At 45.0% G+C, this 15,292-nt stretch overlaps 1 protein-coding gene across 1 annotated transcript in view; it reads left to right on the top strand.

Annotated features, from left to right (window-relative positions):
• The first annotated feature begins 392 nt into the window (after positions 1-392).
• The window catches only part of ANXA5 (annexin A5), a 51,116-nt gene continuing 36,216 nt past the window's right edge, over positions 393-15,292 (top strand). The window contains exon 1 of the mRNA XM_074823586.1: positions 393-596. The gene's annotated coding sequence lies outside the window, so the exon portion shown is untranslated. The remainder of the gene's footprint in view (positions 597-15,292) is intronic.

Here is a 15,292-nt window from a genome sequence, read left to right as displayed (position 1 = left end):
CAGAGCTCCCGCCGCCCGCCTGCGGCCGCCGGCCCCGCCCACAGGCGGCTCCCCTCAGGGCAGCGGCCGCCGTCGCTATCGCCGTCCGCAGGGGGAGCTCGCTGCCACAGCCCGCCACAGCCCGCCACAGCCCGCCACAGCCCGCCACAGCCCGCCACATGATGGGCGCAGGGACGTGTTTCACCGCAGGAGCAACTTAAAAGCCGCGGCTCGGAGGTCCGCTGCTCAGAGCTGCGCCTGGGAAGGGGCTGTTGGAGTAGCCGCCCTGTCGGGGCTCTCCGCGCGTCTTCAGCGGCTGAGGGGACAGAGGCCGTGTGGGATCGTAACAAAGTGCCGGTCGTCGCGGAAGCCATCTGGAATGAAAAAAAAAAGGCATCCCAGACATTTGGAATGCTTAACGCCGTTGTAATGCCCAGTCTTCAAGATGTGCATGCTCCTGCAGCCCCTCGAAAGCAGCCAAGCTGGTAGCGTGAGCAGGACAGTTAGTGCTGTAGACAAAAATGCAGCAAAAGCTTCAAATTTGTCAGAAGAACATCCTTCCCAGTTATTTTCAATTCTGTTGGAACATCCTTTCCTGTTGTTCTGAGGTGTTACCCGTAAGTAAAAACTCAAGGCCTTTAACGATTGGCTTTTAGTTGGAGTTTAAACAAAATCAATTGCAGTATCTTCCCACCAATGTTAAACCCCAGACACTAACATTTCTCACACAAAATTGTTGAAATATCTCAGTTATACTGTCTTTTAAACCTTGTTAATACACTGAAGTTCTAGTGCAAACTAAAAAATGAGTCACATTTCAGAAACTTCAGGTTTGCGTGAGTGAGGACAAGTGCTGTCTGATTTTTCCATGCTGATTTTAATTTTCAGATTAGGATAAATTAATCACAAATATTTGGTGTAAAAGAATATTGATGAGATTACAAAAAGACCCTCTTTCTGTAGGGACAAAAATAAGCAAATAATTTTCCCAATTGGCACTACATGTGAAGCAACAATAAGGAACAAAATAATATAACGCAACTTTTTCTTTAGCCACGAACATGGTAACATTTGGTGTAAGGCTCTCTCTCATTGCAGCTATATGGTTGATTGGGTATTTTCCTTGGAGTTTAACTGGCAGTCTTTAGGTAGAAATTCTGTTTGGTTTTACTTTTTTTTATTGTTTAAATTCAGTGGTACTATTCATTAGTGAAGGCTTGGGGTTAAATTCTGAAACTCCTCAGTTACTATCAACAACCTTGAAAGGGTTTGTATTGTTTATGGGAGCCTTCTAAACTATGTTACTCTCCATCAATTACAAAATTGTCAATTTGGGCTTCTGCTGAGATCTGTGCTTGGGGTTCAAGTGGGAAAAATTCCTGTCCTGGCTCTTGCTGCAACCATCATGTACCTCGATCCATCAGGCTGGTGGCAACGCATCCTTTGGCATCACTCCTCTTAACAGAGGTGAGTGACAGTGTTTGTGCTGGTGAGAAGTTGCAGTCTTGTTGTTTAGCAAATCACAGCAATTGCTTTTTTGCAAAAGAAGTTTTATAACAGCTTCATTGAAAGAGTATTTTCAAAGGAGTTACATTTTTGACAGTAAACCAGAACAATCAACAGTGCTGTCAGTCATTTCCATTAGGTTTTCTTGCACTAATACACGTTCTGTCAGAAACATTTCCAGAAGTGCTAATTATACCTTTATTGCTGGGGAGGAAGGTATGATGGATTTTTGCTTCTGATGCTGGTCCTGTTCAAGATTAGTACACAGAGAAGTTGATGGTGAACTTCAGGAGGAGCTGGATGTAATTCCAGGGGAACCAAGATGGGGGGGTGGGGGTGGCTGGAAATCATCTATCTCCTTTGATTCATTGCATCTTCTTTGCACAAAGTCTGCTCTGCAGCTTTTGTGCAGGCCCATATGCTAGGAAGGGTAAAGAATTTCACGCACAAATTAAGGAGGCATAAAATCACAGCACTGGAAATCTGAAGCAGACTCATGGAAAATAAGGTCAATATAAGAGGTTAATGATCTAGAAGTTGAGCAATTGCTACTTTTCTGTACCGTGAAAGGCAGAGTTACAATTGTAATCAAGTCATAGAAATACTTTGGGTGTTCGAAACCAGAAAGAAAAGGAATGAGTGTTTTACACTGCAGCGTGAATAAATCACAGGCACTTAGGCTAAAGCAAGAGTTGTCAGAAAGAAGAGCCTAATGATCTATTGTGCCCACATAGAAGTGTTTCTTTCTTTGAGGTGAATGCTCTGTAGGCTGAAATGCTTGAATTGGATTATCTTCCTGAACTAAGCCAGGAGGTAAAATCACATTGGAGGACTGAAGAAAAAAACAAACTGCATCAGAATCTCAGCATCTTGACAGCAAGCTTCCAGCAGCCATGTTTTATGGCCTAATAAAAATAAATAAATAAATTGATCTCCTCTTTTCATGGTAGCCTTAACTGTGATGTGCCTTCGCTGGTTAGCTGCAAGCCCTGCTCTCCAGTGCCTCCAGTATACACATCTACCCATACATGCGCAACATGATGTGTACGGTATTTCAGCTTATAAGATTGTTTGGGAAGAAAAGCTCCGCACAGATGTAATAATATCATTTATAATTTGTTTTTATGAGAGCCTCTGAGGCTTTGAAACAGGTACAGTTCCACAGGGGTGGGAGGACAGGTAATCACTAAAGCATGAGCGGTACAGCTTACGCACCAGCTTGATGCAGTGAGGTGCGGGGTATTCTGGCCCGGATCCAGAGAAGCACTTAAACAAGCTCTTGATCTGAAGCACAGCCACAAGCGTATTTGTCCCTTACTTATTAGAAGGAAGGTGTCACAGCTTGCATGGCTAAAGTTTAGGAAAGTAGTTGCCTAATATATATGCTAAAGTAATTTTGTTCAAAAAAAGGGACCCAGAACTGTCACCAAATCATCCAAATACCAGCTTAAAGCAAGTTGGTAATAACTTCTGCTTCATCTACTTGCTGGATGTGTGTTTGATCATCTTCCATCATCTAGATTTTGGAGTAAAACCCCAAAATATTCTTGCTGTTTCCACCCATACTTAGCCTTCCCATAATCTCCTGGGGTTTATTATTCTTCTGAAAGAAAGCTTTTGCGCCAAAGACCCCTGCCAAAAGTTCTGATCCTGTATACAGTGCTGCATTCAGCACTTCCCAGCTCTCAGCAATCCTTTGGGGAAAGTGGGAAGTATTTGCAAGGCTGGATTCTAGACAAGCAATGAAGTTGGGTGAAAGAAATTCCACCTCTTCTTTTTTTGCTGCTACTGCTGCCTGTGTTGCTCTGTAGTCCTCGGAAGAGCTACTGCAATGGCCGAAGTGCTGTCCTGCCACTGTGTGATTGAAATTAATTAATCTGCAGTTTTGAGTCCCAGCACAATAGCAAAATATTGAGAGGTCTGCTGTCTCCACATCCTGCAATTTCTCTGTCTCCAGACAAACTGCATTCATGATTTTTATTGATTCAAGTGAGAACAGTTGCTGGAGTTAATTGTCATGTTAAGCCAAAATTATTACAGCTAGAGTTGAAGGCTCTGAACATACAAAACCAATGTCTGGGTTAAGAATTTAGTGTTGTTTAAGATTTTCAAACCTTTTAAAAGCATTTTCAGATCTCTTAGAAAGTAACAAATGTTCATGTTAAAGTAGAAACTATAGTTTGCTTTCATGTAGAGTAGGCAAAAACAAATCAAAATTGTTGTAAAAAGAAAAAGCACTTTCTTATATCCTGGTCTTAAATATTACTTGGCAGACAGCTTAAATATTGACTTGATACAAGAACTCAGGAGTGTGAAACTGAAGTGAATATCGATTTGGAAACTTTTTTTTTTTCTGTTGGAAAAGAAGAGAGAAAATGTTTACTGATATCACATACGTGTGATCACATCCCACATACTGATACTCCTAAAACTCAAGAGGAAATCCAGATTACTGAAAAGCTTATAGGTCATGTCTGGCCGGTAAGAGATGATAGCACATTTAAGAAAATCGGGGGATAATTTTCTCTTTTGAAACCTGGATTATCTTGAATAATTCAGTTCAGTGTTGGGCCACCCTTCTCACAGTCCCCAGTTCTATTAGCCTTGAATGCCAGATTGCCCCGCTGCTGGTGTACTGGTGGAAAAAGTACCTATGGAGCGCTTGGATAACGTGACCTGGATGTCTGCTGCCTATGAACTGAATCTGCCCAGTGTTGCAGCTCTAACCAACCAGTATCATCCCTGTTCCTGGATTCTCCAAAGCGCCATCGTGACGCAGAGTGATAACTGAATGAATATGTATGTTTGGTTACAAACGTGCGAGGAAAATCTGACTGTGCACGCACAGCGTCGCCAGCTGTAACCATGTTAGAACAGCATGTCTTGATGCTATTACAGGGAAGGTAGTATCAGCCCCAGGATAAGCGGGATAAATAATAAGTGATCAAGTTAAACCATTAAATCAGAATGCCTCCTTTCAATTATTTCTCCTGCTTATTCAGCTTCCAAGTATGTTACAAACCAGAAATTAGTCTTGACCACCTGATTACTTAAAACAGTGAAAGTCATAATCTTTTCCAGGCAAGTCTTTTTGTTGTTCTATACGGACGACCTCTTTTGAGACTAATAAATCTTGATACTAAAATGTTTCTTTTACATCAGAAGATACATTTTAGAAAATTTACGCATATGCCTCTTCTGAGTAATTCTCTTGCCATTGTTCTGTAGGGCCTGACTGCTTCTTTATATGAAGAGTAAGGATTGGGGAGGAATTCTAGCATTCCTGCTTATTTAGGTTGCATGTTATACTTTCCTTTACAGACTAAAAGAAACAACCTGTATTATTTAGGTATAGGATTACAAAACATATCAATAGTAAAAGAAAATGAACTGTTTCTCTTCCGTACAGCTTTAAGAAATTTCAGAATTCTCGTTTGGTCATAAAACTCCCAAACAACCCCCCAAACAATGTATATATTTGTTGGTTCAGCCGATTTTAAATACCATTTCACATTTACAGTTGTATCTTAAAATTCAGTCATTGTTAAAGATTAAAAGCACGGTTTAGAAGTACCTGCTCTCGTGCACAACAGCCACTCACAAGGCGTTGTATCACCAGTGTCTCTTGCACAAGGGCAGACTGTCTCCCATGGAGCTTCTCATCAATATTCTGTGTGTATCGAATGTAAGCGTTAATCTTGCCATATTTCCCAAAGTTCCTAATTCTCAGTTCCTCATGAATCAATGCTAGATAAGAAAACTGTGTTTTGAATTGCTCAGTTCCTCACTAATAATACAAGCGGAATGGGAAAGTGCTAATTTTTGTGCCTGAGAGAATAGAGAGCCGGGATGTGTGAGCACTGGAGAATGATGGATGCTGGCCTTTCCTTCTTCTGCCAGATAGTGTTTTCTATAGTACTGATGAATATGCCAAAATGAAGTTTTGCTACTTCAAGAAAAGGTGAATGATCACTTTCCCAAATTGCTTCAAATTGTTTATTGAGCATTATTATGAAGTATTATTCTAGAGGTCCAATAAGGATAGAAGATTTGGTGTGAAATGGTAACCCAATACGTAGTTGTCTCCTTAGCTCAAGCTTGCTATAATTATTTCAAGAATTTGGGAGGCTTTATGAAGTAGAATTTATGCATTTTTTTGGGTGTATTTTTTCAGGAAGTAGCACACTTCCTATGGCCCAGACAAAATTTGCAATATATGCAGCAGTGCTTATGTTCACTCTGTGAAATTTCAGTTCCGATGCTTATAAAACCATGGAGGCATTGGAGATGTGTCTTGAGTTGACATGAATCACATGGGCAAGCAGACAGATGGTACCCAAAAAGTGCAAGCAGGGTTTTCCCTGAGGATAGCAGCAAGCTGACATCCCTCCACCCCCTTCGCCTCATCCGCTCCCCTCCAGCCTCAGTGCACTAGTGCTCTGTGGGGAGCACGGAGAAGCAAAGGGAGATCATATGCAATAGTCTTAGAGTGTGAAATGTGTCTGATTTTTTTTTCCAGTTGGTGCTGCTGTCCCGAGGAGGCCAGTGAGCCACCGCTGCGATCACACTCCTCGCTAATCTGTCTTTTAAGTCTGGAGGCTCATGCACTGAGCAGAGCGTTTCCAAAAGCTGGTGTGGGAGCTGCTGGGTCGTGACAGATCTAACCCTGGTGTGTCCCTCAGCTCTGAGGGCGGTGGCTCTGTTACCTGACTGACAGCCGGCTGTTAGCGATAAAGGGCATCTGGTATTTTTAAAGTATGTTTTTTCATCACCTTCAAGGCAAAAGTCATGGTGGGTCCATCACAGTTATATCGTTCACCAAAATCTGAGTCAAGTGGCTAAAAATCTGAGTAACTTTTCTATTCCCATGGCAGTATCTGACAAGTGTTTTTGCTCCTGGCCAAGGGGACGGTTCTCAAATATCTTCAAGGAGAGGGACATTTTCTGATACCAACGAAATTCAGAGCTGGTTGGCCTGTGCCGGTGGATGCGTGTGAAATGCGGGCTGGGCAGCTCGGGAAGATGGATGCCACCAGCCGTACTGCTACGTGGGCATTTTGGTTTGGATGGGAGGCTCCGTGTTGAAGCGAGTCACCCCCGCGAGCTTCTCTTGGTGGCGACGGCTGGTCTCGGAGCATCGTTGCTGTAAGAGGGGACCAGTGTCGGAGGAGCCCGGCGGCCAACGCGCCCCAGCTCGGACCACGGGCCCACAAAGTCGCGGGGCGGCCACGGTGCCCTCTGCGCCCACCGCCCCGCAGGCCGGTGCCCTCTGCTGCCCGGTGCTGCCCCGGCCTGCCCTGCCCGGGCAGGGAGGGGCCGCAGAGGCGGGGGCTGAAGGCAAGACCGGCTCCGCGGGCGCCTGGTGCCCCTCTCCTCCCGCCGGCCGCCCTGCCCTGCCGCAGGGGAGGAGGAGGCTCCGGGCGGCGAGAGGAGCGGCGGCTCGGCCGCCGCCGGCACCGGCATCAGCACCGGGCGGTCGGCGGGGCGCCGAGCAGAGCGGCGGGCGGCATGGAGTGGGAGCTCAACCTGCTCCTCTACCTGGCGCTCTTCCTGCTGCTGCTGCTCTTGCTGCTGCTGCTGCTCTGCCTGCTCCTCCGGCAGCTGCGGGGCTCGGCGGGCAGCGCCCCCGGCGCCCCCCCGCGCCGCCGCCCGCCGCCGCCGCGGCAGCCCTGGGGTGCGTGCCGGGAGCTGTGAGCCGCCCGGAGCCGCCGCCTCGGGCCGCCCCGCAGGTAAGTCCGCCGCTTCTCCAGGCGGCGGGAGGCAGGGAGGGACGGGGGTAGCCCCCGGGGGCCGCCGCCGGTTCACCCCGCCCCGCCGCTCCTGCTCTGCCCAGCTGAACGCTGCCCCCCGGCCGCCCGCTGGTCCCCTGCTCCCTCCGGAGTCGCTACGTTTTACAGCGCAAAATTCAGGGGAAATTTGAAGGTGAGCTCGCCCTGCAGCTTTTACTCTGTAACAAAGTATTATAAAACTCCCCTGGGGCCCTCTTTGCAGAAGAGAGAATGGTGGCTTTGCTTTGGCATGTGGAGATCTGAATTTGACCCGATTAGAGCAGTTTTGAATTTAGCGTTTTCCAGCACAGAAGACACTCACCTTTTTGAATGACTTTTTTTTTTTTTTTTCCTTTTTTTTTACTTTAACCACATCTAACCCAGTTTTCCTCCTTTTATTCTACAGGAGTTATTCCCTCATATGACTAAAATGCTAAGCAGCCTTCGCTCCCCGTAGGTGGGGACAGACCTGGCAACATCCCAGGCTGGCCTCTCCCCATCCCCGATGTCCCCAGGGACCGCTTTGGCCCCAGCACAGCAACGGCTGTTCCCCTGGCACTGCCTGGGGCTGGTGGCCTCGGGCTGTGTATGGAGAGGCCTGGGGCATGGTGCACCCTCCATGGTTGTGTATGACCTGTGCCCTGACACCAGTTTTGATCCAGTCATTTATTTACGAGAGCCTCTCACTGTTCCCATGTTTATCAGTACAAAAATCGGTGAGGGGGATTTTGGAATGACTTTTGATGGCTGGAATGGCATGTAGATACCTGCTGGGTCTGTGAGACAGAGGCAAGCTGCTCAGTAATGCACTACATTAGGCTTGAGGTTACTGAGCCATTGAGGTGGCAACTGGCAGACACCAAAGTGAACCACCTTGCACTTATGCAGGGCAAAGAAGTAAAGCTCTCCAGTGAGTTTCTACACCATGGCAAAGGGTGGACACGGATTTTTCCTTACAGGAAGGACATGTGGAGAAGTTAAGGATAGGTGCTAACAGCTGTGCACTAAGTTGGCAAAAGGAAAATCTTTTGGTGTTCTTGTTTAAATGCAAGGAGCTGGTGCTCTTGTTTAAATGCAAGGGGTTTGGGGGTTCTTTTTTTAGGGCACCTTAGACAGCAGCTGTTGGGGGCGGTCTGGCTGCAGAAAAGCAGGCAGCCAGGTCTCCAGCGTTGCCATGGGGCGTATTTTACAGGGCAGAATGCTGCTAATTCGAACAAGTGCCTCTTAGTACACGCTCTGCCTTATTCACGCCTGCCATGCATTTCTCTGTTGCAAGGCAGCGTGCTGCAAGGACGAGGCCACTGTTAGAGGCAGCAGTGCCCATACGCTATTCTGGCTCCCCAGCCCTTGCTGCAGCGAATCTGAGCCCTCTTCTCCTTCTGCTCACTGCTGGATATGAGGGAAATAACCTGTTGAGAGTGCAGGGGTAACATGAAAAGCAAGTGGGAGCAGCCTTCCTCCAGAGGGTGTTGGCATTGCTCAGGCTTTTCTTCCATCTGGCTGGCCCTGGCTTTTCGTTGCCAGCTTTTGGAACTGTTGCATGCTGTGCTTTGTGTCAGTCTCTTCTTTGTATCATTATGGTCCCAGTCATCTCCTGTACAGGCTGTCCCAACATGCAGTCCTACTTGCCAGGGGCTTTGTGAGATATAGGCCATTGTATCTGGGCTACTAGTACAGGAGGCTTGGAGCTGATGCCATCCTGCCTCACACACCTCAGACCATGAGGATTTGCTGTCTGTAGCCAGCTGGAAGGAGCTGGTGAAGTCGAGACTGTGGCTTCCACTGGCCATGGCAGCCCTTCTGTGATTCTTGGAGCCTGGGGTTGAAACTGGGCCATGCAGGCAGGAATGGCAGCTCTCCCCCATGCCCAGCGTGCTCCTGCACCAGGAAGATTTCAGCGCACAGGGTGACAAGGACAAATTCAGCTCAGTTGAAGGAAACACTATCTGTCAAATTCCCACAGAGTGGGTGCATGGATGAGGGCCAGAGCCTCAATTCTCTCTAGTTCTGCCATGCTACCTCCTGATGCTCCAGTTGCCCTTCTGCACTCTTGGGTGGGATTTTTCAAAGTTGTGGGAAAATGGTGAGAAAACAGTACTGCATAGGTTTTACTGCCTGTGACCAGTCAACCTCATACCTATATGGTTTCCTTGTTCTTCCTCTGTAAAAATGGTGGGAATGACTTTGGCATCACGTTAGTGATTAGAAAGAAGAGTGGCTAATGGTTTTGCTCAGTTAATATAAGTAGCCATAAAACTGTAAAGCATATTCTGCATGAGCACAAAAGGATTACCTTTATACCCAGCTGACTTTGCAGATAAGTATCTCTGAAGTATTTCAAATCATGTGAATGTTAGGGCACTTTTAATAACTTGATCTGCAGAAGCACTTCATTCTTACTGTAGTGCATGGAGTAGAGATAATCTGACTTTTGTAATGACTCTTCACAAACGTGACTGACCAGGCTCAGGCTGAGTTACCTTTATTTGGAAAATGGAAACTAATAGATGGTTTTCCTCTGACATATATGCATTTCACACCAACACAGTGCAACAGAAGAGTTTGGGGGAGTTACTCAGTTAAACATTTGGAAGTCCGAGGATTATCAGCTCTTTGCTTTGTTTTGCTTTGGTACTAGTACTGTATCTCAAATATCCTGATTTCTCAAATACCTGCAGTGTAGGAATCAATACCCCAAACTTCCAATGCAAGTAAGATGAGTGCTCCTTGTAAGTAATCTTTATATTTCAATGCTGTCACCTGCAATGTAATTTGGAAGGACAAGCGGGGGAGTTGTTTGGCATCCCACACACAAGTGGCATCAAGCATCTGCATGAATTTCCATTTCTTGATATGGATTTTAGGGCACAGCTGTGGAGGCAACACCTTCCTCTCTGGTCACAGGGCAGAAAGATGAATGGAGATCAAGCTCTTCTGTGCTGATGTTGTATCTGATTATTTTTCCAAATGTAGATTGATGCTGCCGATAGCCCCTTGTCCTTTTGCTCAGAGAGGAGGGCGGGCCACCTCTTGCGCAAAGAGTGCCTGTCCCACTGTCCAGAGCTCTTCTGGGAAGTTACTAAATTCCCAGTGTCCAACTTCACAACAAAAGACGTGCATCATTTTGTTTAATCAATGAGGAGAGTCAGAAGTAAGCCAAAGGCCCTGAAAGATTAGCCAGATGAATCATCTTGGGAAGACGTAAACAAATAAACTGCAGGGCAAGAGAAATACAAGATGTGATCATTAGTAGTAAATTAATCCTGAGTTTACAAAGCAACAGAAGTGTCCTGTGTGTTGCTGAACTGCATAGGCATAGGTATCCTGTCCGAGGAGGGGGCAAGGTCTCTTTTCTGTTCAGCCCTAACATGCTGGGCGCTGTCAGGACCCCTCATTATTGAGCTGTTGTTGGCAGCCACAGGGAATTCAGATCAGAGCAATGAAAAGCCTTTGGGGAATTTAGAAAGAAGGAATAAAGTAGTTAAATATGTATGCTTTTGTTAGCTGGCAGCTATAGGGGAACACCATCATCTGCAAATACTTGAAAGATGTGAACACTGAGGAAGAAGATGTCTTATTTAGCATAATCCGTAACTAGGCATGATGACACAGAGTACAAATAGGGACTAGTAAAACTAATAGTAGGAGAAAGTACTTGATGATAAGGTGTGTTAAGTCAAGAAATATTCTCCCAAGGAAAACACACAAAGCTCAATGTTTACGTGTTGAAAACTAGACAGTGCACAAGAGGAAATGAAGCTATGCTTTTATGAAGAGGCACTGGCTATGTAATCACCTCTTTTCCCATCTTTAGATTAAAAGACACAAAGGTTTAGTGGATCAAAATCGTTTCCAGTGAGGCCTGAAGACATATTCCAGAAATGTCCTACTTTGGGCATTTGCAAATACTCTAAAACAAATACAACAACCTATTCCTTTTTCTGGTGGTTAACCTGGTATGAGTATTTTCACAGTGACATGTAGCGTAGTTCTACTCACAGCCACAGCTGTGCAAGACCTGCTCAGTAGCCTTCATTTCTCGGCATTCCCAAGAAACTCTTTATTCTTTTTCTTCCCTTCAAATGTTGTTGCATCTCTTGAATTTTACTTTGAAAATCCACCTCTGTAGAGGGCTATCAAAACTCTGACAGTCATTTAAGACCCATTTTGAGGTGCCTTGGTGGGACTTCAGCCAAACAGGTTTTCCGTTCAGGCATACTGGTACATCTGAGCTCCTGCAGCTTGCATCGTGCTCAGAAGATTCAGTGCTCGTTTGAGAGTCCCAGCTCCTGGACTTGGGTGAGTGGATACAAATGTGTTTCCATTTCTAGAAAGCTCTCTAGATCCCATGATGCAAGGAAGAAGTTTGAAAGGGAAGAATGTTGTCAATCAAGGCCTTGTGGTTGCATCTTACTCCTTGTGCAGAAAAGACCTGATCCTTTTTTCAGATAGCTGGAAAGGACTCCAAATGCACAAAGCTTTCAATATAGAATATGATCGTCCATCTAATTTGGGCTTACAGAAGAAATTTTTTTTCTTAGATTGATATTTTAGCTTCCCTCATGGTAATGACTGAAAGTTTTAGAAAATGAGGAGTATGTTACTTGACATAGTTATAAAAATTGAAGTACGATTCAGTTCTATGAGAGACCTAGAGAATTATTGGAGGAATTGTTTAAGGAAAGTCTCACAAATCCAACCGTTACATATTTTCAGAGTGACTTAGTGAAATTCAGCAGCATATGCTTCAGGTGGCTTCTCTCTGAAAATGCATGTACTTTATTTTTGATTTCAGAACAGACCATGTCAATAGCAATGGTCTTAAAATGATATTCCACTTTTTCTGGTTTGGGTTTTTTTTTTTTTTTTTTAACAATCAAGGATAAAACATATGTCCTCACTCTGCTTAGTTTATTACTTCTGTTTTTGTGTGTGTTTTTTAGAAATTAATGTTGCACCCTTTTTCTGAACCTGTCTTGACAGAAACAGCACTTTGCAAAAAGGGTTAAAAGACCAAGTTCCTGCTTGCTGAAGATATGAGATGATGGAGAAAACCAAATTACTTTTCATTCCAGTCTTTGTGCACAAGGCTTTACTTAATCTCTACGTTAGTAAATGGCACCTCTGCTCTTCCAAGAAGATTCAATATAATGTTTTCAGTACCTTTAAATGTTGAATTAACTGGGAGTCTACTGTGATCACCAAGGCATACTCACACCTATTTAACACCTGGGAATTGGTGTGTGCTAGCGTGCATCTCCTGCTGAATGTTAGACCCCGCTTTCCTTGCTGTAAATATTATTTTCCTTGTGCTTAAATTTTCTAGAGCCATTGGTGAAGTAACTCCTAACACAACCTCTCTCTCCAGACTGCTGCAGTGGGGTGATCACAAGCTTGGTGTGTTCCCGTGCCAGTGAGGCATGCTCTGTTTAAGATAAATCGATGTATAGTAAAAAGTACTCAGTTGCCTGCCTTTGATTTAATTTTCGGTAGCGCAGTCAGGAGACAGAATATGAACTGGAAAGGTTGTTAAAAGATGGTAACAGCAAATGTGAGGATTTCTTTCATTGCCTGTCTCCCACCACCTGCCTGGTGCTTTGGACTGGTCTCATCCAAGGGTCTTTCTCTCGTCTTTAGCTTTTCATGACCCCAGACTGCGTCTGCCCTGGGACATGAGTCTCCCCTGTTCAGACTGGAGCCCCGTATATGCTGAAGTGGCATGAACTGCTGAATTGGGGTGAGAGATGCGTGCCACATGAGCTGTACCCGCCGTGCTGGGAGGCCACTTTCTCCTAGTACCTCGGTGGTCATGCAGAGGCTGCTTAATGATCTTCTCAGGCAGTCCTCCAAGCCACAGTGACTAAAAGCAATGAACCTTACTTTGGTTTGTTAAAGAGGAACTGTGTTAGTGTAAGGCAGTGAGGGAGGCTGAATCCAAGGGAAACTCTTTAAAGTGAGATGTTTCTGTTACACTCTTACATATCTATTTTTCATTTTGAACTTAGGTTTTATTGTACTCTCCTTCCAAATGAAGTGAGCCTTCACATGCCTGGGTATCCTTCATATAGATTAATGTTACTGTGAGCTGTTTCTTTATCAGTGTTATCAAGAGATCAGAATTTAATAATCAGTGTGCCTGATAATATAGTACAAGTTCTAATTTTTCAATTGGTACAGTACTAATATTTGTAGAAATCTAAAAGTATGTCAGCTATATCAAAACTGTTTTACAAAGTGATCCATAACACCCAATACACCAAGATTAAAAAAAACCAAACCACAAATATAATGCTAAAAATTAATTCCATGGCTTGTCTGCAGTATCTTTGTATTGACCTAATAAGCACAGAATGACCTAGAGTTTTTTTCCTTATCCTACCAAGTACCTGTAGAAAAAAATTATCCATTGCTTCTGACCTTAATACAGTCCCCTTTTAATAGTGTTTTTGGTACCCAGTTAATGATTCAAAAAAGCAATTTGGATTGTCTAAGTGACTTTGTAGCAGCTGATGTGAGACAAGTTATTATTAGGAAGAGCATGATGGATGTAAACTTAAAACCAGATCCGGAGCCTGCACACACATGCTGCTGTTTCTCCCACGTGTGATTAGCAGATTTTCACCAGTGCCAGGACAGGAGGTGAAAAGGAGCCATAGAGAATTGTTTTCCTAAAGCTCAGCAGAGTCTGTGAGCTGCACTGTAGCTGGTCGTTTATGCATGCCTTATTAAAATTTATGCTGCGTTAAGGAGACTGTCAAGAGGCAACTCTTTGTCTTAACAAATGTTAATGAAGTTTTCAGAGGTATCTGTTCTATTGCAGAAGATCATCTATCTTTGGTAGAACAGGTTTTGCTAGAGCCTTGATTGATTGCTGAAGACAAGTTTAGCTATTCTGCTTGGCGAGAAAAGATCACTGGCGTATACTTTTCCTCTTTTGTTTTCTCTTTCATTGGGGTGATTGATGTACTCAAACTGGTCCTTTCTACATGACGTGAATGCCATGTAACATCAGACGCGTGATGAAAACTCAATATTCCCATGCTGAAATTGATAAAAGCCTCCCAAAACCAAGCTCAGACCTTCATATTATGACAGCATCACCAGCTTCCCAGTTCTTTGGGATAGCCTAGGGCTGCTTCTGCGAGCCCTGTGAGATGCTGCCGGCCACAGGGAGCCATGTGGGACGTGAAGGGTGGGCAGGAGATGGAGTGGAGTAGGATGAAATACGGGTGTTGCCAGTAGAGAGGGGAGCTGGCTTGTTTACGTGCAGGGGAGGGTGGAAACTGAGAGGTTAAGAGGAGTGGGACAGGTTTGCTGGAGAGAGGTGAGGGCTGGGGAGGGGTGTCTGTGGTCTTACCTGCTGACCCGGGCAGTAGCGATGCCCTCTGGAGCACCCTGGTGGGTGTCTGTGAAGAGAAGCAGGTAAGGATGCAGAGAGGTGGAAGGGCCCAGGTCAGAGGCCATCTAAGAAAAGCAGATGGTGTATATATGTGCTTTGCCATACTTGATTTCTGATGTGTAGGGAAGATCAGAGGCCCATGGTTTGTTTTATTTTTGTCTTTTTCAGCCAAATAATATCCAGGAAAATAGTGAGATTTTACAAAGCATTAGATAATGAGACCTCTCCTGCTTTCCTTTGCCAAATCTGGGCATGAGACAGGCCCTGGGGCTGCACAGGAGACTTGCTGCCTTTATCTTCACCTCCAGACCCTTGAAGAGGAATCGGCCACATCATGCTAGGCATGGGAAGGGAGGCCCTCGACACCCCTACATCTATCAGGGGCACCCCAAGCCAGCACATGAGGAGATATGGAGGGGTCTGTTAGCATGCTCCCCAGCACTTCTATAGGGGTCTCGGTGTTTGTGCAGAGGTTTTTCTGTCTGTGAGCACAGCTGAGCACCCTCCTGCTGGAGGGAGGCAAGTCTTGCTTTAGAGTGAGGTGCCCTCTTTAAAACTGGGGAAAAAAGAGAGTATATCTCTATGGGTTTTTCATAAGCTCCTAACAAAATGATCTCATTAAGATTGACTTAGGGTAAAT

The sequence above is a fragment of the Strix aluco genome, chromosome 4 (assembly GCF_031877795.1).
Source record: "Strix aluco isolate bStrAlu1 chromosome 4, bStrAlu1.hap1, whole genome shotgun sequence".
NCBI classification, from domain to species: Eukaryota; Metazoa; Chordata; class Aves; order Strigiformes; family Strigidae; genus Strix; species Strix aluco.
Note: the sequence above shows the minus strand (reverse complement) of the source record. Positions and strands in the feature narration are given on the sequence as shown.